A 23,425-nucleotide genomic window follows, 5' to 3' on the forward strand; every position below is an offset into this window, starting at 1 on the left:
TCTGAGGGAGACCCAGCTTTCTCACACTGGGCCATACATTATGCTGCAAAATTTGTTGGTAGCCTTCAGACTTCATAATGCCATGCACATGGTCAAGCAGTCCAGTGCCAGAGGCAGCAAAGCAACCCCAAAACATCAGGGAACCTCAACCATGTTTGACTGTAGGGACCGTGTTCTTTTCTTTGAATGCCTCTTTTTTTCTCCTGTAAACTATATGTTGATGCCTTTCCCGAAAAAGCTCTACTTTTGTCTCATCTGACCAGAGAACATTCTTCCAAAACATTTTAGGCTTTTTCAGGTAAGTTTGGGCAAACTCCAGCCTGGCTTTCTTATGTCTCGGGGTAAGAAGTGGGGTCTTCCTGGGTCTCCTACCATACAGTCCCTTTTCATTCAGACACCGACAGATAGTACAGGTTGACACTGTTGTACCCTCGGACTGCAGGGCAGCTTGAACTTGTTTGGATGTTAGTCGAGGTTCTTTATCCAACATCCGCACAATCTTGCGTTGAAATCTCTTGTCAATTTTTCTTTTCCGTCCACATCTAGGGAGGTTAGCCACAGTGCCATGGCCTTTAAACTTCTAGATGACACTGTGCATGGTAGACACAGGAACATTCAGGTCTTTGGAGATGGACTTGCAGCCTTGAGATTGCTCATGCTTCCTCACAATTTGGTTTCTCAAGTCCTCAGACAGTTCTTTGGTCTTCTTTCTTTTCTCCATGCTCAATGTGGTACACACAAGGACACAGGACAGAGGTTGAGTCAACTTTAATCCATGTCAACTGGCTGCAAGTTTGATTTAGTTATTGCCGACACCTGTTCGGTGCCACAGGTAAGATATAGGTGCTGTTAATTACACAAATTGGAGAAGCATCACATGAATTTTCGAACAGTGCCAATACTTTTGTCCACCCCTTTTTATGTTTAATGTGGAATTATATCCAATTTTGCTTTAGGACAATTCTTTTTGTGTTTTTTTCATTTAAGACAAATTAAATGAAGATAAGAATAACAAAGAATTTTATCTGACAGAATTGCAGGGGGGTCAATACTTTTGGCCACAACTGTACGTGCTTTTTTTCCCATTCATTTGAATGGGTGAAAAACACTGCAAAAATGCTGTAAAAATGTACAGTACATGCTGCCTATTTGAAAATATGCTTTGATGGTTCAAATCTGCAATGAAAAAATAAGCAGCATATACATGAGATTTCAGAAATCTCATTCACTTTGCCGCTTCTGTAAACACTGAGTTTTTCAATGGCAAAAATGCAGCATGTGAACAAGCCCTTAGAATGCCTTGTCACTCTGGTCTGCCTTCCTTAAGTCACCATCCCAGCTGTTATTAGGAAAGGCCTTTGCACCTACCACCTGTGTCCACTATATAGGGAAATTATCTAAATAAAAGATTTTCAATCTCGTTTGTGACTTAAACATCAATGCATTTTGCTCTTCAGCCTCCTTGGTTTCTTTGGCATATACTTGCTTTCTGTGGGTAACATTAACAGAAAGTAGTTCTCCATTGTATCTTTCAAGGTGTTCATTAAACTATAAACTGTATTTTGTGAAGCGTGTCTAATCTCCTCTTGGAAGGTTTTGGCACGATAAAGCAAATTGGTGTGATAAGCTGTCAAGTCAAAAGAAACAAGTCAAGTTGACATACCGTCTAATTGTAGAAAGGGAGCTATTTCCTAATCCTGGTCTGGCTGTAACAGAAGAACAGTGATTGAGCGGGATATGCTTTTAATAAGTGCAGACATATTTTGTTGTCTGTGGGTGTTATATCTTTCTTACTTCTGTACTTTTTGGCACGTTGTCTCTGGACACCTGTATGACAAATTAGTGGAAATAATTTTTCACAGCAGGAAAAATAAAGAACTTAATGCAGTAGAACTCTTGTATAGATATTGATAGATGCATGTAAGGCTCAGCTGAAAAAATAATTCACTTGTCATCTTGAGTTTTTATATAAACAAAAGATGTACTGAGCATTGGTATTGCTTTCTTCAGACTGTCTGTGCTAATCTATAGAGTTAAGAATGAATACAATAGACCTAAGCACTGTAGTCAAACGCACTTAATAATGTATAGCTGGTGCAACAATACAGGTTTCCATGCATCGTATGGGTCACTAAAGCTGTCTTTAAACCTTGCTTTTCAGCACTTGTGGCTATTTGTGTTACACTTTCTTAAACCATAACAATGACAAATGTCATTTGTGGAGACATGCATTCAACATGCTGACCATAAGTCTTAATTTCTATGAAGAACCTTTTTAGCCTTATCCATTTAATGAAATTGCTCACTTATTTCCAATGTAAACTGCTATTACAAATGAGCAAACTGTGGACATCATGTGGGGTTAGGGCTTACAGTGCCATGCGAAAGTATTCGGCTCCCTGGAACTTTTCAACCTTTTCCCACATATCATGCTTCAAACGTAAAGATACCAAATGTAAATTTTTGGTGAAGAATCAACAACAAGCGGAACACAATTGTGAAATTGAAGAAATGTATTGGTTATTTAAAATTTTTGTGGAAATTCAAAAACTGAAAAGTGGGGTGTGCAATATTATTTGGCCCCTTTACTTTCAGTGCAGCAAACTAACTCTAGAAGTTCATTGTGGATCTCTGAATGATTCAATGTTGTCCTAAATGCCTAATGATGATAAATATAATCCACCTGTGTGTAATCAAGTCTCCGTATAAATGCACCTGCTCTGTGATAGTCTCAGGGTTCTGTTTGAAGCACAGAGAGCTTCATGAAGACCAAGGAACACAACAGGCAGGTCCGTGATACTGTTGTGGAGAAGTTTAAAGCCGAATTTGGATAGAAAATGATTTCCAAAACTTTAAACATCCCAAGGAGCACTGTGCAAGCGATCATATTGAAATGGAAGGAGTATCATACCACTGCAAATCTACCAAGACCTGGCCGTCCCTCTAAACTTTCATCTCAAGCAAGGAGAAGACTGATCAGAGATACAGCCAAGAGGCCCATGATCACTCTGGATGAACTGTCGGATGATCAGTCGGTTATAGGATGTTTCGCCCCCAGCAGTTCGCCCCCAGCAGTTCGCCCATTTTGTCTCCAGCAGTTCGCCCCCGGATGTTTCACCCCCGGCAGTTCACCCCCGGATGTTTGTACCCTTGTGATTCATAAATTCCCCTCCATCATCAATGTTTCGCCTCCAGCAGTTTGCCCCCAGATATTTGTACCCTTGTGGTTCATGAATTCCCCTCCGTCATCAATGTTTCACCTCCAGCAGTTCGCCCCCGGATATTTGTACCCTTGTGGTTTATGAGTTCCCATCCGTCATCAATATTTCGCCCCCGGCAGTTCGCCCCAGGATGTTTGTACCCTTGTGGTTCATGAATTCCCGTCTGTCATCAATGTTTTGCCCCCAGCAGTTCGCCCCCAGCAGTTCGCCCATGGATGTTTGTACCCTGTTTTGCCTCCAGAATTTTGTGTTTGGATGTTTCGCCAGTTTGTCCTTGTGGTTCATGAATTCCCGTCAATCATCAATCCACATGCCACAAAAGTACTGTACAGAGTGCTGCACTTTTGTGACATGTTTAATCAACTGTTTCCATCTGTAAACCTTACAACTGATTGCATTATAGTGTCATAGCATTTTGCCCGCAATTTTAACAAGACATGATCAGGAAAACTCGAGTAACGAACACACTCGCTCATAAATATCAGGCACCTCTCGTTCCTCTTCATGCTCCTCACAGGACAATAGAGCCCTGGGCTGATATTTAGATATCTAAAATAACATCTGGACTAAGGTTCTATCCAATTTGGCTGAAGCCAGTGGCTAAAACAAAGAACAGTAGTGATAAACAGCAATATACCGTATATACTCGAGTATAAGCCGACCCGAGTATAAGCCGACCCCCCTAATTTTGCCACAAAAAACTGGGAAAACTTATTGACTCGAGTATAAGCCTAGGGTGGAAAATGCAGTAGCTACTCGTAAATTTCAAAAATAAAAATAGATGCTCCATACCGTTCATTATTGCCCCATAGATGCTCCATATACAACTGTGCTATATAGAATGCTCTGCACCGTTCATTATGGCCCCATAGATGCTCCATATAAAGCTGTGCCACATATAATGCTCTGCACCGTTCATTATGACCTCATAGATGCTCCTTATAAAGCTGTGCCATATATATATTGCTCTGCACCGTTGATTATGGCCCCATAGATGCTCCTTATAAAGCTGTGCCCCATATATATTGCTCTGCACCGTTGATTATGGCCCCATAGATGCTCCTTATAAAGCTGTGCCCCATATACGGTATATTGCTCTGCACCATTGATTATGGCCCCATAGATGCTTCTTATAAAGCTGTGCCCCATATACGGTATATTGCTCTGCACCATTGATTATGGCCCCATAGATGCTCCTTATAAAGCTGTGCCCCATATACGGTATATTGCTCTGCACCGTTGATTATGGCCCCATAGATGCTGCTTATAATGCTGTGCCCCATATACGGTATATTGCTCTGCACCGTTCATTATTTCCCCACAGATGCTCCTTATAAAGCTGTGCCCCATATAGAACGCTCTGCACCGTTCTTTATGGCCCCATAGATGTGCCATATAAAGCTGTGCCATATATAATGCTCTGCACCGTACTTTTTGGCCCCATAGATGCTCCTTATAAAGCTGTGCCATATATAATGCTCTGCACCGTACTTTTTGGCCCCATAGATGCTCCTTATATAATGCTGTGCCATATATAATGCTCTGCACCGTTCTTTATGGCCCCATAGATGCTCCTTATATAATGCTGTGCCATATATAATGCTCTGCACCGTACTTTTTGGCCCAATAGATGCTCCTTATATAATGCTGTGCCATATATAATGCTCTGCACCGTTCTTTAGGGCCCCATAGATGCTCCTTATATAATGCTGCTGGTGCTGCCATAAAAAAAAAAATCACATACTCACCTCTCTTGCTCAGGATGCCGGCGCTTTCAATATTTACCTGCTCCTCGTGCGGCTCCGTCTCCAGCACTGACGCTCAGCAGAGGGCGCGCACTGACTACGTCACAGCGCCCTCTAACCTGAGCGTCACTGCTAGAGGACGCTGCAGACGGAGCCGCACCGGAGCGAGGAGCAGGTAAATATCGCGCAGCGCTGCGCTCCCCTTACCTGCTCCTGGTGCGGTCCCTGCAGTCCCTGGCTTCCCCAGCGCTGCAGATTCTTCCTGTAATTGAGCTGTCACAGTTACCGATCATTTACAGCAATGAATATGCGGCTCCTCCCCTATGGGAGGTGGAGCCGCCTATTCATTTCTGTAATGAGCGGTGCCATGTGACCACTCAGTACAGGAAGAATCTGCAGCGCTGGGGAAGCCAGGGACTGCGCCGCAGCAGGTAAGTATAACTACACAGCCCCCGCTCCCCCTCACCTGCCGACCCCCGGGTATATGACTCGAGTATAAGCCGAGAGGGGGACTTTCAGCCCAAAAAAGTGGGCTGAAAATCTCGACTTATATTCAAGTATATACGGTATGTCCTGGAGATAAAATGTAACTTTCCACAAAAACATTTGCAAGAAGATGGCTCCTATTTTTATCAGACCATTCCGAATTAGTCAGCTAATTAATGTGGTCCTTCTACATCTGATTCAGATGAATTACATACTAAGGTACTAAAAAGTAATGTTTCTCCTTGCAGAGAATGACATGTTAAGCATGCCAAGATGAGGAGACTTAAAGCTGTAATGCTCGTCTTGGAAATATGCAAATTGTCTCTTCCAAGAGGAAGAGGACTAGAACTCTAGTGCCACCTATAGGAAGTAGCAATTCTAGAAGTCAATGTCAACCCTTTAACGAGCCTTATTACATGACTTAGGATATTTTCCAAAACTATAATCTCGATTTGCAGACACTGTGTTTTGGTGTACTGCCTCTTCTCAGTACAAAATGTGAAATCTGGTTTGGCAGTGTGAGAGGCATCTGACTGGGATCCAAGAAGTAACGTTTTTACTTGCGGAGAGTGACATGTTCAGCATGCAGAGATGAGTAGACTTAAAGCAGCAATGCTCCTCTGGGAAATATGCAAATTGTCTCTTCTGAGAGGAAGAGGAATAGAACTCTTCTGCCAATCCTAGAAGTCAAGTATGAATCCTAGAAGTCAATGTCGACCCTGTAATGAGCTTTGTTACATGACTTAGGATAAAAGCCAAAACCAGAATGTCAAAAGCCCAAATTTGTGTCTAAACCCGAGTGCGCTTGAAAAAGTGACCAAGTGCCACAAAAAAAGTGCACTAGGATGCTGGTCATCTTGAAAGCCTCACCAAAAGGAGAAGAGTCCCCAAAACCATTCCCCATCCCTCCAAGCCAGAAGGCCACAGTGAGGAACAGGGACAAATAGCCTCCTCCAGGAGAAGCCAGAGTGTACCCAATCTTACCAGCAGCATCTACTCGAGTTCTCACCAAGCAAGACACTGGGAGCCTAAGACTGTGCTACCCTCCTGGAAGAGGAGAGCCAACAATGCTCTCCTCCTGAAAGAGGAGAGTCAGGGGGGAGCAGAACCCGATGGCCACAAACTCCCCCTACACCTGTCAAAAAGGGAACCTATGAGGGAACCACATCCTAACAAAAGTCTTAGTGACATAGTGGACAAACGTGAAAAGGTAACACGCAGTGACAAAAATATAATACATTCAAATAAATAAGTGAAGGTTTCACAGCATAATACTGCTCGGACCTTTGACCAGGAATTGAAAAAATTCCCCATCCTAAGGCCAAAAGGCCTGGAATAAGGGTGTGTGCAGAAGATAGAAAAAGAAGTGCTTGTGCAATTGTGCCAAAACTCAAGTAGGGTTCCCAATCCCTGTAAGTTGAGGCACCCCAGGGTCACCACCCCAGGATTACTTCACACTTTGTGCTTTCTATCTTCCCCTGGCAAATGGCATCAATCCTGGGGGGCCATGTTCTCTACCAGATGACTATATGAGCCAACCAGATGACTATATGAGCCATCCGGTTTACTAACAAGCGCCAAACCACAGTGTGCATTGTATCAATCTATTAGGGAGGCCCCAACCTAAGCCACCTTTTCAAAAGATACTACACTTGATCTTAACCAAAAGGCCAAAACCAGAATCTCAGTTTGCAGACACTGTATTCCAGGGTACTGCTCCTCATCAGTGCAAAGTGTGAGATCTGGTTTGGCAGTGTGAGAGGCGTTTGATCAGGATCCAAGAAGTAACGTTTCTCCTTGCGGAGAGTAACATGCTAAGCATGCCGAGATGAGGAGACTTAAAGCCACAATGCTCCTCTGAGAAATATGCAAATTGTACCTTTTAGAGGAAGAGGACTAGAACTCTAGTGCACCTGTAGGAAGTAACAATCCTAGAAGTCAATGTCGACCCTTTAATGAGCCTTATTACATGACTTAGGATAAAAGCCCAAACCAGAATCTCAATTTGTAGACAAAATCCAACCAGAAAAAGGAAGCAAATGCCAGTAAGAAAATTTCAATCACTTTATTAACAACACTTTTAAAAATATGACTTTATTTTTTTTTAAATGAAGATACAAATATACAATACAACTGCCCAACTGGGTAATACACCCCTATGCACTATATCAATGTCTCCATAAATTAACAACCATATGGTTCATATATCACATATAGGCTTATTGCTCTTGTTGGTATATATATTGGCCCAATTGCATGGATATATTAAATCATTTTACTTAAGGTGGCCTAACCTAGCCTACATCCTTCCTATAAACATATTTCAAAGGGTCGCTAAAATTTATAACCTTGATGTTAATAACATTCAAAGGCAGCAACTACAGTATATGGAATCCCTGTGGTGCACATAGAGGACTATGTATACACCATATCACTGGTTGTTGCCATATAAAACATCTCTCTTCAAAAAGGTGCAATGAAATTAAGTAAAGTGCACAGTGCTTTGCAGAGTATATTAAGCATACATACAAATGAATAGGGCAAACGCCTCAAACATAGTATTCACTGCAACAACCTTAGATAAAAGTTGGAGACCAGCATAAATTAACATACAGTAAGTATACGACCTAGTACAGCTTCTTCCTGGGGGGGTTTATGGTAAAGTTACTATACCAGGACTTGCAGCAAACAAATGGTTAAAGACAGTTGTATGCTGTCAGCAGACAGATGGTCACTGGCAGAAAGGTATGCAGCTATGATGAACAGACAAACTGAGTATTTGTGTTGCAGCAGCATTTGTAGTGAGAACAGCACCAAAAAGCATTTTATTATTCTTATAGCAGAAGAAAAGTTAATCAGCAAACTTATGATTTGCAAGCTGGGATGAACAGGCAAATTGAATACTTGCTTATAGAGAAGATAACACACTGCATCGTTCGTAGTGACTGGAATCATAGAATGTTAGAGTTGGAAGGGTCCTCAAAGTTCATTGTGTCCAACCCCCTGCTCTATTCAGGATTCACTAAACCATCTCAGACAGATGTCTGTCCTGCCTCTATTTGAAGACTTCCATTGAAGGAGAACTCACCCCCTCTCGTGGCAGCCTGTTCCACTCATTAATCACTGTCAAAAAGTTTTTTCTAATATATAATCTGTATCTTCTTCTTGCAATTTAATTCCATTGCTTTTCATGTTTCCATGTGAAAATGAGAATAAGGATGATCCCTTTATACTCTGACATCCCTTCAGATATTTGTACTCAGCTATTAAGTCTCCTCTTAGCCTTCATTTTTCCAAGCTAAACATTCCCAGATCCTTTAACCATTCCTTGTAGGATATACTTTGCAGTCCGCTTACCATCCTGGTAGCTCTTCTCTGAACTTGCTGCAGTTTTTCAATGTCATTTTTAAAACGTGGTGTACAGAACTGGACACAGTATTCCAGATGCGGCCTGACTAAGGAGGAGTAGAGAGGGATAAGTACTTCACATGAATTAGATTCTGCTTCTCTCAATAAATCCTACAACTGTGATTGCCTTTTTGCTGCCGAATCACACTGTTGACTCATGTGTAGCCTGTGATCTATTATTATACCCAAGTCTTTTCTCACGTGCTGTTGCTTAGATCTATTCATCCAACTCTGTAGATGTACTTTTCGTTTTTATTGCCAAGATGTAGAATCTTGCATTTCTCCCTGTTAAATAACATTCTGTTAGTCGCTGCCCATTGTTCAAGCTTACCTAGATTTTTCTAAATCCTTTCTGTGTCTTCTGTAGTGTTAAGGTACCGTCACACTCAGCGACGCTGCAGCGATATAGACAACGAGCCGATCGCTGCAGCGTCGCTGTTTAGGTAGCTGTAGAGACGTCAAACACAGCAGCTCCAGAACGATGCAGGAGCGATCCAGTGACGTAACGGCGACTCACTTATCGTTCTTGCAGGTCGTTAGCTCCATGTAAAACATTGCTGGCATCGTTGCTTTTGCTGTCAAACACGACGATACACGCCGACCTGACGACCAAATAAAGTTCTGGACTTCTAGCTCCGACCAGCGATGTCACAGCGGGATCCAGATCGCTGCTGCATGTCAAACACAATGAGATAGCTATCCAGGACGCTGCAACGTCACGGATCGTTGTCGTTCTCGTTGTAAAGTTGCTGATTGTGAAGGTACCTTTAGCTATACCTCCTAGTTTGCATAATTTGCAAATGTGATCAGTTTACGTTCAGTTCCCTTATCTAGATCATTTATAAAAATGGTGAAGAACACTGGCATCAGGACAGAGCCTTGTCGTACCCTACTTGAAACACTCTTCTAATTGGATGTGCAACCATTTATTACCACTCTTTGAGTACGATCACTGAGATAGTTATTAATCCACCTAACCGTAGCCTTGTCAATCCCATAGTTGGTCATTTTTTTTAATAAGGATAGTATGAGATACTTTTTCAAATGCTTTGCTGAAGTTGAGCTAAACTATATCTACTGCGTGTTAGGACTGGCGGAACGCACCAAGACAGATGATATAGATGCGTTCGCAGTCCGGGTCCACCGTGCAGGTGAAAACCTGCTGCTAGCAATTTGCAGACTATATGGCGGTACACTAAAGTATACACGCGTGGGTTAAACCTCACCCAGCGTGAAAGAAGCAATCCTGTTAAGTCACAGGACCGCGGTACCGCACCTAAAGCGCGAGCAAGTAGTCAGCGAACTCAACCCCAACTAGGATTGAAGTCCGATTAGACCCTTGCTGGCACAACACCGCAACTGGGTGTGTAAGGAAACAGAATAACAATATTAAGGCACAAGAGTGCATGCGGTGCCGCACTGACGAACGCCACTAACCACCCAGGCTTGGGTAAGGAAAGCAAAGAGGAAGTGCACGGCGCCGTACTGGTGGTCACAGCAACTGGACGCTGTAATGTGTGATTCGTGCTGTAGGATAAGTCGGGCGCTAGATAGCAACCATACACCTTCCGCGAACAGACATTCAATAGGGTAGGGGTATCCAAGGACGACTTGCACTCACAACATACACACATTAGCAATTGTAAGACAATACTAGCGCATGGCCGTGCGGTCATGCGCAGTTTATATAGTTGCAGCACAGGAAGTGGCTACAGCACTTTTGCCCTTCCAAGACCTGCCAAGAGGACCAATAGAATGTGCTGCAGAGCCTGAGCACATGACCCTCGATCTCCAACGGGAGATCTTACCCTGGGCATGCTCAGTACGTGCAGACAAGGACTTAGTCCCAGAGAAGTCCGCTCGCTGCTGACCAGCACTGACTTTAATGGCAGAGACTGGAGAAGCAGCAGTAACTCTCAGAACAGAGTGAGAATGAGCAAGACGCTGGGACCGACGTCTTTGCTGAGCAGACTCCACTGCGGCCTGATAAGAATGGGAGACCGCAGCGGAGGTGGTTCGAGATTCCCCCTGTGCAGAAGTGGGAACTTGACCCCTAGCACTGCGTTTCCTGATCCACCCAATCAGTGATTCAATCCAAGAAGGAAATTAGATTCGACTGGCATGACTTGTTTGCTACAATCCAATGCTGGCTCTGGTTAATTATTGTATTCTTATCTAAGTACTTACTTCTATGTTGTTTAATAATTTGTTCAAAGATCTTTCCTGGTATAGAAGTTAGGCTAACTGGCCTGTAATTTCCTACCTCCATTTTCTTTCTATTTTTGAAGATAGGGACAACATTTGCCGTTTTCCAATTCCCCGTTTTCCAGGATTTTTCAAAGATTCTGGCTAGTGGTGCTGTGATTTCCTCTGCTAACTCTTTCATTACCCTAGCATTGGGACTAGAATAGTGATGAGCGAGTATACTCGTTGCTCGGGTTTCCCAGAGCATGCTCAGGTGGTCTCCGAGTATTTTGCAGTGCTCAGAGATTTAGTTTTCATCACCGCAGCTGCATGATTTGCGGCTGCTAGACAGGCTGAATACATGAGGGGATTCCCTAACAAACAGGCATTCCTCACATGTATTCAACCTATCTAGCAGCCGCAAATCATGCAGCTGAGGCGATGAAAACTAAGTCTCCGAGCACTACAAAATACTCGGAGACCACCCGATCATACTCTGGGAAACCCGAGTATACATGCTCATCACTTGGCGAGAACTCTAGTGTCTACAAATTGATATACCTATATACAAAAGGCTCAAACAGTGGCGCTTCCCACAAAAATGCAAATACTTACTGTGTATGTCACATTCCAGGCTCTGTGTATTCTATTGTTTTACAATTAATTGGATAAGATGTATTTTCTTTGTTTCTGAAGTGCCTGACGTCTTTAAATTATTTTAGAAATATTACAGCACATAATATGAAAATGACACACAGATTTTCATATGATGAGGTTCTAATCCTGCTAATACATGTTTAAACTTTATATGATGGCCGCCTTTGTTTCATATAATAGTATTCTTAGCACATTTGTTTCATAAAAATTTATGAAGCTGAATTATTAGTAAACCTCAAACTGGTTATAGCAATCTAAAACACAGAAAAGCTGGTAAAAAGAGGAATAGGTTTACATTTGCAAGAAAGCTTGACTAAATCTAAACTGTTTTATTTCCAAATTTGAGTATGTTAGAAAGTAATGGAGTTGCCAGGGCATCTGTTGCTTCAACATAAATAAATCAGCTTTCCCATAAAACAGATATGAAACTGCAGGTTTGCGAATAAAGCAGTAGTTTCAATTCAGCATCAAAAGCATTGCCCTTTTCGGTTTCCTTCTGCTCGACTCCAGCAGGTGAATCAAAGAAAACTTAAACAAGGCTGGTAATGAGTTCCATCTTCGCCTCAATGGACTTAGCTCTTTCCAAATTCCATAGTTGGCTTTAAAATGAACGCTGTTCTTGTGTGTGGTTAGAATTTAAGGCCTCGACGTGTATGTAGCCTTGAAAGATATATTCTTACAGGTAACCACCTCATAAAATAGTTTTCTAAAGACATATATCAAAAGAGTCTTTGAAAATCGGTAGGAGGGCCCACATGTGCTAGTCATCTGCTGCTAATAGGCCTTTATGTGAAATGCATAGTTATGCACATTACCATAAGAGGAAGGAAGATTTATATTCTCCACTTAGTGCATATGATTCTCAAAAGTACCTGTTGGAAGGGGGGCGATTATTAGTTTGACATCAGGGAATGCTTTAAATGAAACGTTGAAAGCAGTACATCTAGATGGCAATAATCACCCGCATTGTTTTCCTTTAAAGTCCCTGAGACATTAATAATAGCAGTGTTGAAGAGTGTATGAAGTATCTGACGAAGTGGTGAAAATCAATATTGTTTAACCTATTATTTAATTTTTTCAACATTCCCTTTGCCAAAATTTTCAATGTAATAAGAATTCCCAAAAATTATTTAATGAAAATGAGCTAATAAGTTTAATGTACTAGGCTGGGTACACTGAGCGCTATGTGACCCCAGCCTAAATATGTTAATTAAATCTCTAGAATGCTAATCACAATTTTTTCCTTTTTTTTATCTTTAAATATCTTTTGCTTTGTGTAGTCTGAAAGGCAGCATATAAATAGGTCTCCTCATGTAAACCTATGTATGTGGCCATGTAGCAAGCATGAATATATATGGGGCAATTCATCAAATCGTTTATGCCAGAGAACTATTATAAAATGCTTTGAAAAGTCATTAGTCAGAGTTGCGTAAAAATCTTGCAGCTTTTGCCAATTTCATGTTAGTTTCTGACATGGCTACATTTGCCAGTGAAATTTTGTAAAGTGGCAGAGTCTTTTTTATGCCAAAAATGCTACTCCTGTCATTGGCTAGTGTAGCATTTCTACATTTCTGGTGAGGAGCAATGGAAACACACACCACTGATAATATGTACTAAATTTGTTAATTGGTATGCGCCTATTAGTGAATATAACACATCATATATATTCCAACATCAGTTTTAAAGATGCACTCCTCCTCTCATCCTCTTAATTATCATGCAGTTGCAATGCAGGTCTGTGCAAGCTTCACCAGACGGCAACAGAGTGGAGGAAAGACTGCACACTCCAGCGAGCACGCATACAGAGAAACACGATTACCAACAGAGTAACCTAGGTCAGCTGCTCAGGCCGAGGGACCGGAAACTATCACCGACACCCAGAGGTGTATCTAGGGGGGCAGCCAGGGCATGTGCTCAGGCGCAGCCGGCAGGGGGGCGCAGACAGGCTGCCTAATGCGGCGGTCTGCAGTGCCTCCCCAGGCAGCGGCATTCTGCCACCCCCCGGGGTAGAGAGTGGGCTGTTCTTTGTGCCGACTGTCAAGCTGACAGCCAGCACAGAGAAGCTGCAGCATGCCTGCGCTTCCTCTCACACAGACAGGAGTAATCATTCAGCGGCCGGCTGTGCCAGAGAGAGGAAGCTGCCGACAGTGATGCTTCAGCAGAGCGTGTGTGTACGTGTGTGTGTATAGCGCTGCGGCGGAATGTGGAGAGAGGTGAATGGTGCTGTGTGTGTCTGTGTGTAGGGCAATGATAGGGCAGATGGGGAGAAGGCAATGATGGGGTGATGGAGAGAGCAATGATGGGGATGGTGGGGGAGGAGGAAATGATGGATGTGGTGGAAAGGGCAATGATGGAGGTGGGTGAGAAGGCAATGTTGGTGGTAATGGAAAAGAGAATGATGGGAGTGGTGGGGAAAGAGGCAATGAATGGGGTGGTGGAGGAGAAGGCTGTAATGGAGGTGGTGGAAAGGGCAATGAAGGGGGTTGGAGGAGGAGGAAATGGGCAATGATATGGGGTGGTGAGGGAGAAAGCAATGATAGTGGTGGTGGAGAAGGCAATGATGGAGTTGGTGAAGAGGGCAATGAAGGGGTGGGGGAGAGGAGAATAATGGGATGTGGAGGAGGACAATGAGGGGTGTGGGGATTGGGATGGGAGGAGGGGCGACTTATAATGGATTTAGGAACAGGGGGAGGTGGAGGAAGACATTATTATGGCTTATTATGTCTAACACAGTCCCTTAGTATAGAGTGTACATACTTATTATGTATAGCACCACCCTTAGTTACATAGTTTCCTCTTTTATTATGTATTACACCTTCCCTTATTACATACCATCCTCTCTAGTTATATATGTTACCATCCATTATTATATAACAGCTTCCTCTGCTGTTATGTACAGTACTGTCTCTTACATAGTGCATGCTTGTTAATTTTGTTATTCACAGCGCCCTCTTTTGTTACATAGTCCTCTCTCTTTTTAGATATAAAGTGACTGCTGATGGAGGAGTCGGTGACCAGATGACCAATCCGTCAGCTCATCCATTAGAAAAGAAGCTTTCTCATGCTCCATCAGCCATCATTGCATTGTACAGATAATAAGACAGGACGGTAAGTAATAAAAAAAGGGCTCTGTATACTCCACTATGTAAGGGATGGTGCTACACATAACAAGAGAGTGCACTGTATATTAAGGGATGGCAATATACATAATAAAGGAGACTATGTAATATACATACAGTGGGGCAAAAAAGTATTTAGTCAGTCAGCAATAGTGCAAGATCCACCACTTAAAAAGATGAGAGGCGTCTGTAATTTACATCATAGGTAGACCTCAACTATGGGAGACAAACTGAGAAAAAAAAATCCAGAAAATCACATTGTCTGTTTTTTTAACATTTTATTTGCATATTATGGTGGAAAATAAGTATTTGGTCAGAAACAAAATTTCATCTCAATACTTTATAATATATCCTTTGTTGGCAATGACAGAGGTCAAACGTTTTCTGTAAGTCTTCACAAGGTTGCCACACACTGTTGTTAGTATGTTGGCCCATTCCTCCATGCAGATCTCCTCTAGAGCAGTGATGTTTTTGGCTTTTCGCTTGGCAACACGGACTTTCAACTCCCTCCAAAGGTTTTCTATAGGGTTGAGATCTGGAGACTGGCTAGGCCACTCCAGGACCTTGAAATGCTTCTTATGAAGCCACTCCTTCGTTGCCCTGGCGGTGTGCTTTGGATCATTGTCATGTTGAAAGACCCAGCCACGTTTCATCTTCAATGCCCTTGCTAATGAAAGGAGGTTTGCACTCAAAATCTCACGATACATGGCCCCATTCATTCTTTCATGTACCCGGATCAGTCTTCCTGGCCCCTTTGCAGAGAAACAGCCCCAAAGCATGATGTTTCCACCACCATGCTTTACAGTAGGTATGGTGTTTGATGGATGCAACTCAGTATTCTTTTTCCTCCAAACATGACAAGTTGTGTTTCTACCAAACAGTTCCAGTTTGGTTTCATCACACCATAGGACATTCTCCCAAAACTCCTCTGGATCATCCAAATGCTCTCTAGCAAACTTCAGACGGACCCGGACATGTACTGGCTTAAGCAGTGGGACACGTCTGGCACTGCAGGATCTGAGTCCATGGTGGCGTAGTGTGTTACTTATGGTAGGCCTTGTTACATTGGTCCCAGCTCTCTGCAGTTCATTCACTAGGTCCCCCCGCGTGGTTCTGGGATTTTTGCTCACCGTTCTTGTGATCATTCTGACCCCACGGGGTGGGATTTTGCGTGGAGCCCCAGATCGAGGGAGATTATCAGTGGTCTTGTATGTCTTCCATTTTCTAATTATTGCTCCCACTGTTGATTTCTTCACTCCAAGCTGGTTGGCTATTGCAGATTCAGTCTTCCCAGCCTGGTGCAGGGCTACAATTTTGTTTCTGGTGTCCTTTGACAGCTCGTTGGTCTTCACCATAGTGGAGTTTGGAGTCAGACTGTTTGAGGGTGTGCACAGGTGTCTTTTTATACTGATAACAAGTTTAAACAGGTGCCATTACTACAGGTAATGAGTGGAGGAAAGAGGAGACTCTTAAAGAAGAAGTTACAGGTCTGTGAGAGCCAGAAATCTTGATTGTTTGTTTCTGACCAAATACTTATTTTCCACCATAATATGCAAATAAAATGTTAAAAAAAACAGACAATGTGATTTTCTGGATTTTTTTTTCTCAGTTTGTCTCCCATAGTTGAGGTCTACCTATGATGTAAATTACAGATGCCTCTCATCTTTTTAAGTGGTGGAACTTGCACTATTGCTGACTGACTAAATACTTTTTTGCCCCACTGTATATGTATGTGTGTGGCTATATAGTGCCTTGCGAAAGTATTCGGCTCCCTGGAACTTTTCAACCTTTTCCACATATCATGCTTCAAACATAGAGATGCTAAATGTAAATTTTTGGTGAAGAATCAAGAACAAGTAGAACACAATTGTGAAGTTGAAAGAAATTTATTGGTTATTTAAAATTTTTGTGGAAATTCAAAAACTGAAAAGAGGGGCATGCAATATTTGGCCCCTTTAACTTAAAGGGACTCTGTCACCTGAATTTAGAGGGAACAATTTTCAGCCATAGGGGCGGGGTGTTCGGGTGTTTGATTCACCCTTTCCTTACCCGCTGGCTGCATGCTGGCTGCAATATTGGATTGAAGTTCATTCTCTGTCCTCCGTAGTACATGCCTGCACAACGCAGCATCAATAGTAAAAAGTTGGTCACACAGGGTTAATGCAGCACCCCAGAATCCTGGTCGTTGCAGTAATGTCGCTCTGCCACTAAGGGGAGTGATGTTATGTCTGATTGCACTAAAGGAGTTCATCTGACCAGGTATCACAAGCACACATTACACTTCACACTCCGGCCACCAGGGGGAGCAAAAGGCACTATGTATTAGGCCACTCCTCACACTGGTAAAACTAGGGGTTGGATAGGAAGTTAGAACAGAACGCAGCCTGGGAGGACCTGTCAGGGGTGGGTTCATGACAGGGGCATAGCAGAACGAATAGAAAGCAACGGAACTGCGCCTGCACTACCTTGTGGCGGTATCCTAAGAAAGGACACGAAGAGAAGGATATTGTGGAAAGTGAGAAACTAGATCAAGCACAAAGGAGAGCCAGTAGGAGTCGTGCCTCGAGAACGGCAACTTCCTACTGAGGCGCGTAGCCGGTGACCGGAACACCGAGGAAGTAACTGACTCTATGCCTTACTTCAAATACCGCAGGACAGTTAATTATAGGTTGGCTGTCTACCATACATCACCTAAGCAGACATAGGGGGCAAGCGTGGAGAGGGGCGTCTCTAGGGTCCCAGAATAGCTCCGAGCCTTCCCGTCAAACGGGTGCGTCCTATCCAGATAACTTGAGGGACGAAGAGAGAGAGAAAGAGAACGAACGAGAACAGAAGTTGTGAGGGCTATCCCGAATGCTCAGCAGGGAAGAACTATAACACACAGGCGCTAGTGGTAGGCACTGATTTCCACCTGCAAAGGGAACTCTGGATGTGCCTTCGGACCGGCCGGACTCAGACAGCCCTGTTAACAGTGCTCTGGATTGAGGATCCCGAAGTCTTCAGCAAAAGGTAAAGAGACTGCAACCCTGTGTCCTCATTATTAACTGCGCCTCACACCATTGCCACCTACACTACTGGGAAGCCCTGGGGACACACTTCACCTGTGGGAAGGTATACCATCCAGCTGCCATTCCATCACCCCAGCGGACCCCTAAGCAGTGTCAGTCACCCTGACCGAACACCACAGGTGGCGTCACGAACCCTTGACAAACTACCATCACCCCTTTTATTGGACGCCCCTTAGCAGGGTCACGGACCAGGTCCAGCCACCGTGACAACCCTAGAACTGAGACAGAGAGGACCGGTACCGAGTAACCTGTGGCCCTGTGTCTGGGGGCGCTCCATTAATAGCTGCGTTAATGGAGTGCATTACACCACGGTCCTTTAACTCTGGCATTAACCCTGTGTGAGCGCTCAGTGCTGACTGCAGGGCAGAAAAGCAGCAGCCATTTCGCTGCCAGACTATGGCCGGCGCTGATTGGTCTTGGCAATGGTCGTGGGCGTTTTGCCATAACCAATCAGCGACTTGCATTTCCATGACAGGCAGAGGCCGCGACCAATGAATATCCGTGACAGACAGACAGACAGACGGAAGTGACCCTTAGACAATTATATAGCAGATTATTTATTGACTTACCGTATATTTTTTGTATTTTTGTATAATATGTGGGATATACTTAGAACTTTTGCTGTTTAGCACTTGAGAAAAAGTGTGTCTTACAAATATGTGTCTGATAATGAAGGAAATAATGGGCTATAAGAGGAATCAAGTGTTGGATATGTTAATATCTTGTGTTATGGATCTGTAAGAATCAGCATATCATTCATTCATAATGCTCATTATACACATGAGTTGACCCAATAAGTCAACTCCTTTTAACAGCAGGAAGTAGAAAAAGTGTGATCTGTGTATAACAGTTGGATAAAAGGGTGGGGTGGAGGGGCTGGACTTATTGGACTTATTTCATGGTGGGTAAGAGTTTGTGCTCCTCCATATTTGTAGCATTCTTCTTTCTGTTTCGTACTTGGACACATTTGGCATAGAGATGAATTGTTAAGAAAAGCAGTACTGCAGAAACCAATATATGAAAAATGAGGCCCAGGACAAAAAGGATATATGAATAAATAAAAGGGTCAATCACCTCTCACCCTTTGTCCATGCATCAGCCATCAATGCCCTCCACAGAAGCACAGCAGGGAACTTGCAGTAAAGAATTCAAAGCCACAGGGATGTTATTTACAGAACCAAGAGATCAGCCTAATTATTACCAGATCTACCCATCCGTTCTCTTATGAGTGATGGTGTGGCGATGTGTGACCCATATTGTCCATGTATTCCTTCATTGATACGTAATGTCTAGAATGATGGTAGAGCCGTGCACACACATGGCACATCTTGCCTTGTAAACTGACTCATTCCTGTGACTACACACTCCATAAAAGTGATAATGGAAAAAGCACTTTTTTCTGAATCTAATTGTGTTGCTGTATTTGGCGTTTTGTGTGTGAATGTACTTGTTTCCTGAATTCACATTCTTTGCTTGTTTTGATCTTATTTTTTTTTCTGCTGTTTCTGCTACATTTTCTAAAGATTTACGTTCATCTTCAAAGACAAAAGATATGGGATTGATCACGAATTTCCTCGTCATCCATCAGACAAATGTGCACATCATTTTTCGAAATAATGAAGTGTCAATTAAGATAAAAACATTGAAAATGCAACATACTGTATTATTTATATAGTATGTTACGGGGAGATAACGTTAATATGAACCAGGTATGGCTTCATACTTAAATATTTTATATCTAGAAAAGAACCATGATCATTGAAACCATCCATGGGAATGTTACCAATACTAAATTCTGTTTGTAAAAACCTTTTGGTAAATGCAGTAAGGCTAGTGGAATTTGGCAAATGAGATTGTGGTTAGAGAGTACAGTATACCTCCATTGCACGCCATCCCTTTTAGAGTAAGAATGATGCAGCTGGTACAGTGACTGTGTTTTGTGGCATTTTGCAATGAAATCTATCTAGTAAAACACACTCTGAAACTTGGTGAGGATAAAATATATAACACATGTAAGTGGTTCAGTTTGATTCTCCACCATAAAATAACAATCTACCACTTTCTTTCCTCTCAGTGTGATATTATGTCAGTGCATAAAGTATTGCACTGCAAAGATCTTGGGTACATTTCAGAGGAACAGTGAAAAGTAAGACATAAATTAGGAGTAAATTTCAAGAGAAAAGTCTCCATCTGTTTGCCTCCATTTGTTTTAATAATGAAAAAAAGCTGGTGGAAAAATAATTACAAAGTTAATGGAAAGAAAGGTGGAAATATCACACAGTAGCCATCTCTTAGCTGGCAAATGCCAGCATGAGTATGCAGAGACATGCCTTATAGTGTTTGACTGAAGTGGACAGGCCCACTGGAAACAATGACTCTGGAGGTCCACTGTTCAGTTCCAAGCAAATATTACTTTACCCCCATTTACAAATTTACTTATGTTTCTCTATAATAATATGCTATGTAGTTTGTTGGGTTAATGACGAGAAGCCACTTTTGTCTGTGTATAATAAATCAAATGTATTGTGCCAGCTACTGTTCATGTCAGATGGTAAGTGACTTCTGTACAGCGGCCCACCAGGGTATTTACCTGTTTCCCTGTGGGCTAGTCAGAGTCTGATTGCTAAAATTATTGTTAGTTAGGCATTTGTGGATCAGGCTTGGGTATTATGTGTCACTAACCTCCTATTCATATCATTAAGATTATTACACTAGGATCAAGTTTTGGATTGCAAGGATTTCGGTTGCTCTTCCTGTGCTGAGTGATCACGTGGCACCGCTAATTAAGGTAATGAATATGTATGCATCTCCACTCCCATAGGGGTGGAGGGAATATTCATTACTTAAATGAGCGGCGTCACGTGATCGCTCAGCACAGGAAGAGCAACTGGAAGCCGGCACCAATGAGATGCTGCGATGGCACGCTGGAGGGTGAGTTGGATGTTTTTGTTTTTTTTTGTAATAGGAAGCATGCATATCAGGACAGGATTGGGGAGCCACACAAACCAGGACAGGATGGGGGAGCCATGCATAGGCTCACTAGAAAAACTAATACCATAAAAATTTAAAGTTTATTAATATTTGCAAACAAAAACCGAACAAAACACTAATTTTAAATAACACCAGGCCACTCAAAAAATTGACCTACTTTACCTATCCAGGCAGTGATACAAGGTAGGGTGTGGGTGTATATGCTTCACCCTGGTTTCCCCTATTTAGCTTTACCTGCCAGCGGAGGTTGGCACCCTCTTGAATGAAATATGGTGCCCCCGCTCCTCGGCGGCTAACCCTGGTGGCCCTAGAAGTCCCTTACTTGTTCGTAGTATTGAACCTAATCTCAAGCAATACCTCTACAAGAAATCGACTCTTGTTAAGGGTGGTTTCACACTTGCATTTTTGTCTGCAGCGTTTTTTTTTCAAAAAAATGCATGCGGTTTTTTTCCCTATATTTAACATTGAAAACGCATGCGTTTTTGTTTGTACGCGTTTGGTCGCGTTTTGCAACGCATGCGTTTTTTTACTGCATGCGCTCATTTTCAGAAATGCAACTTGTAGTACTTTTGAGAGGCATTTTTTTGGACCAAAAAAAATGCATGCATTTTCATGCGTGTTTTTTGGGTCAAAAAATACATTGGAGTCAAATGGGACGCATGCGTTTTTTTGTGCATGCTTTTTTTGCGTTAAAAACGCATGCGTTTTTATATTATAAAACCAGAAAACACACTGATATGCCACCCCCCAACATAAAGGTGATAAAGGGATCCTAACCCTAACCCTACCCCTAAACCTAACCCTACCCCTAACCCTAACCCTAAAGGATCCTAACCCTAACCCTACCCCTAACCCTACCCCTAACCCTAAGGGATCCTAACCCTAACCCTACCCCTAACCCTAACCCTACCCCTAACCCTACCCCTAACCCTAACCCTAATCCCCTTAGGGTTAGGGTTAGGGTTAGAGTTAGGGGTAGGGTTAGGGTTAGGATCACTTAGGGTTAGAGGTAGGGTTAGGGTTAGGGTTAAGATCCCTACCCCTACCCCTAACCCAAACCCTAACTATTTCTGTTTATAGTGGGTTTTTTACTTTATTTTGATGATTGGCAGCTGTCACACATTTCTCAGCATGCGTTTAAAAAACGCAAACGCATGAAAAAACGCATGTAAACCCGTCAAAACGCCGCGTTTTTTTCACCACATGCAAAAACGCATGCGTCAAAAAAACGCAGCATTTGCACGCGTTTACATGCGTTTTTTCACCATGCTTTTTTTGCGTTTTTTACCGCAAAAACGCACCCAAAAAAACGCAAATGTGAAACCAGCCTAACTTGTTAACAAATTGCCCGTATTTCATAGTCCTCTAATTGCTGAATTTTTTTTCCTGTAGTGTTTATTTATGACAGAATTATTAGGGGATCTTTAGGGCTACTAGGGTTAGTCGCTGAGGAGGCGCCACATTGCGTCCAAGAGAGTGCCAACCTCCACTGGTAGGTAGGGACTTCTCTAGGGACTTATGAGGGTGAGTATTAGTTATCAAAATATGATTACCCCATTAACCCCCTAGTAGTGCCAGACTATCAAGATTGGTAATTTGTATCTGGCAGTGATTTGTGTTGGCCGTGGACATTGATAAGAGTTGGCCAATTGTTCCAGCTTATGGTCCCCAGTTGTTGGACAGCTCTCTAGACTGGTTTTATACATACTAGATGAGTAGAGTTGATTTCTTGTAGAGGTATTGGTTGAGATTAAGTTCAATACTACGAACAAGTAAGGGACTTCTAGGGCCACCAGAGTGAGCCGCCGAGGAGCAGGAGCGCCATATTGCATTCAAGAGGGTGCCAACCTCCGCTTGCAGGTAGGGCTAAATAGGGGAAACCAGGGTGAAGCATATACACCCACATGCTATCTTGTGTCACTGCCTGGCTAGGTAAAGTAGGTAAATTTTTGGAGTGGCCTGGTGTTGTTTTAAATTAATGTTTTGCTTGGTTTTTGTTTGCATATGTTAATAAACTTTATTTTTTTATGGTATTAGTTTTTCTAGCGAGCCTTTGTCTATACTAATCCTGTTAATTCAGTAAATATACTTTTTTTCATTGTTTTGGGAGCCATGCATACCAGGGCAAGACAGAGGAGCCACGCATACCAGGACAGCGACGTGGGAGCCATGCATACCAGGACAGGATGGGGAAGCCATGCATACAAGGATGGGGAGCCACACAAACAGGAAAGGACAGGGGAGCCACGCATACCAGGACAGCTATGGGGGGAGCCATGCATACCAGGACAGCTACCGGGGAAACTACACATACCTGGACAGCTACGAGAGAGCCACGCATAACAGGACAGCTACGGGGGGAACCACGCATCCAGGACAGGAGGGGGAGCCATTCACACTAGGACAGGACAGGGGGAGTCAGGCATACCAGGACAGGGATGAGGAGACAATGTATACCCGGCTTATACTCGAGTCAATAAGCTTACCCAGTTTTCCGTGGCAAAATGAGGTGCCTCAGGTCGGCTTATACTCGAGTATATACGGTA

This window comes from Ranitomeya imitator, chromosome 1 (assembly GCF_032444005.1).
Source record: "Ranitomeya imitator isolate aRanImi1 chromosome 1, aRanImi1.pri, whole genome shotgun sequence".
Lineage (NCBI taxonomy): Eukaryota > Metazoa > Chordata > Amphibia > Anura > Dendrobatidae > Ranitomeya > Ranitomeya imitator.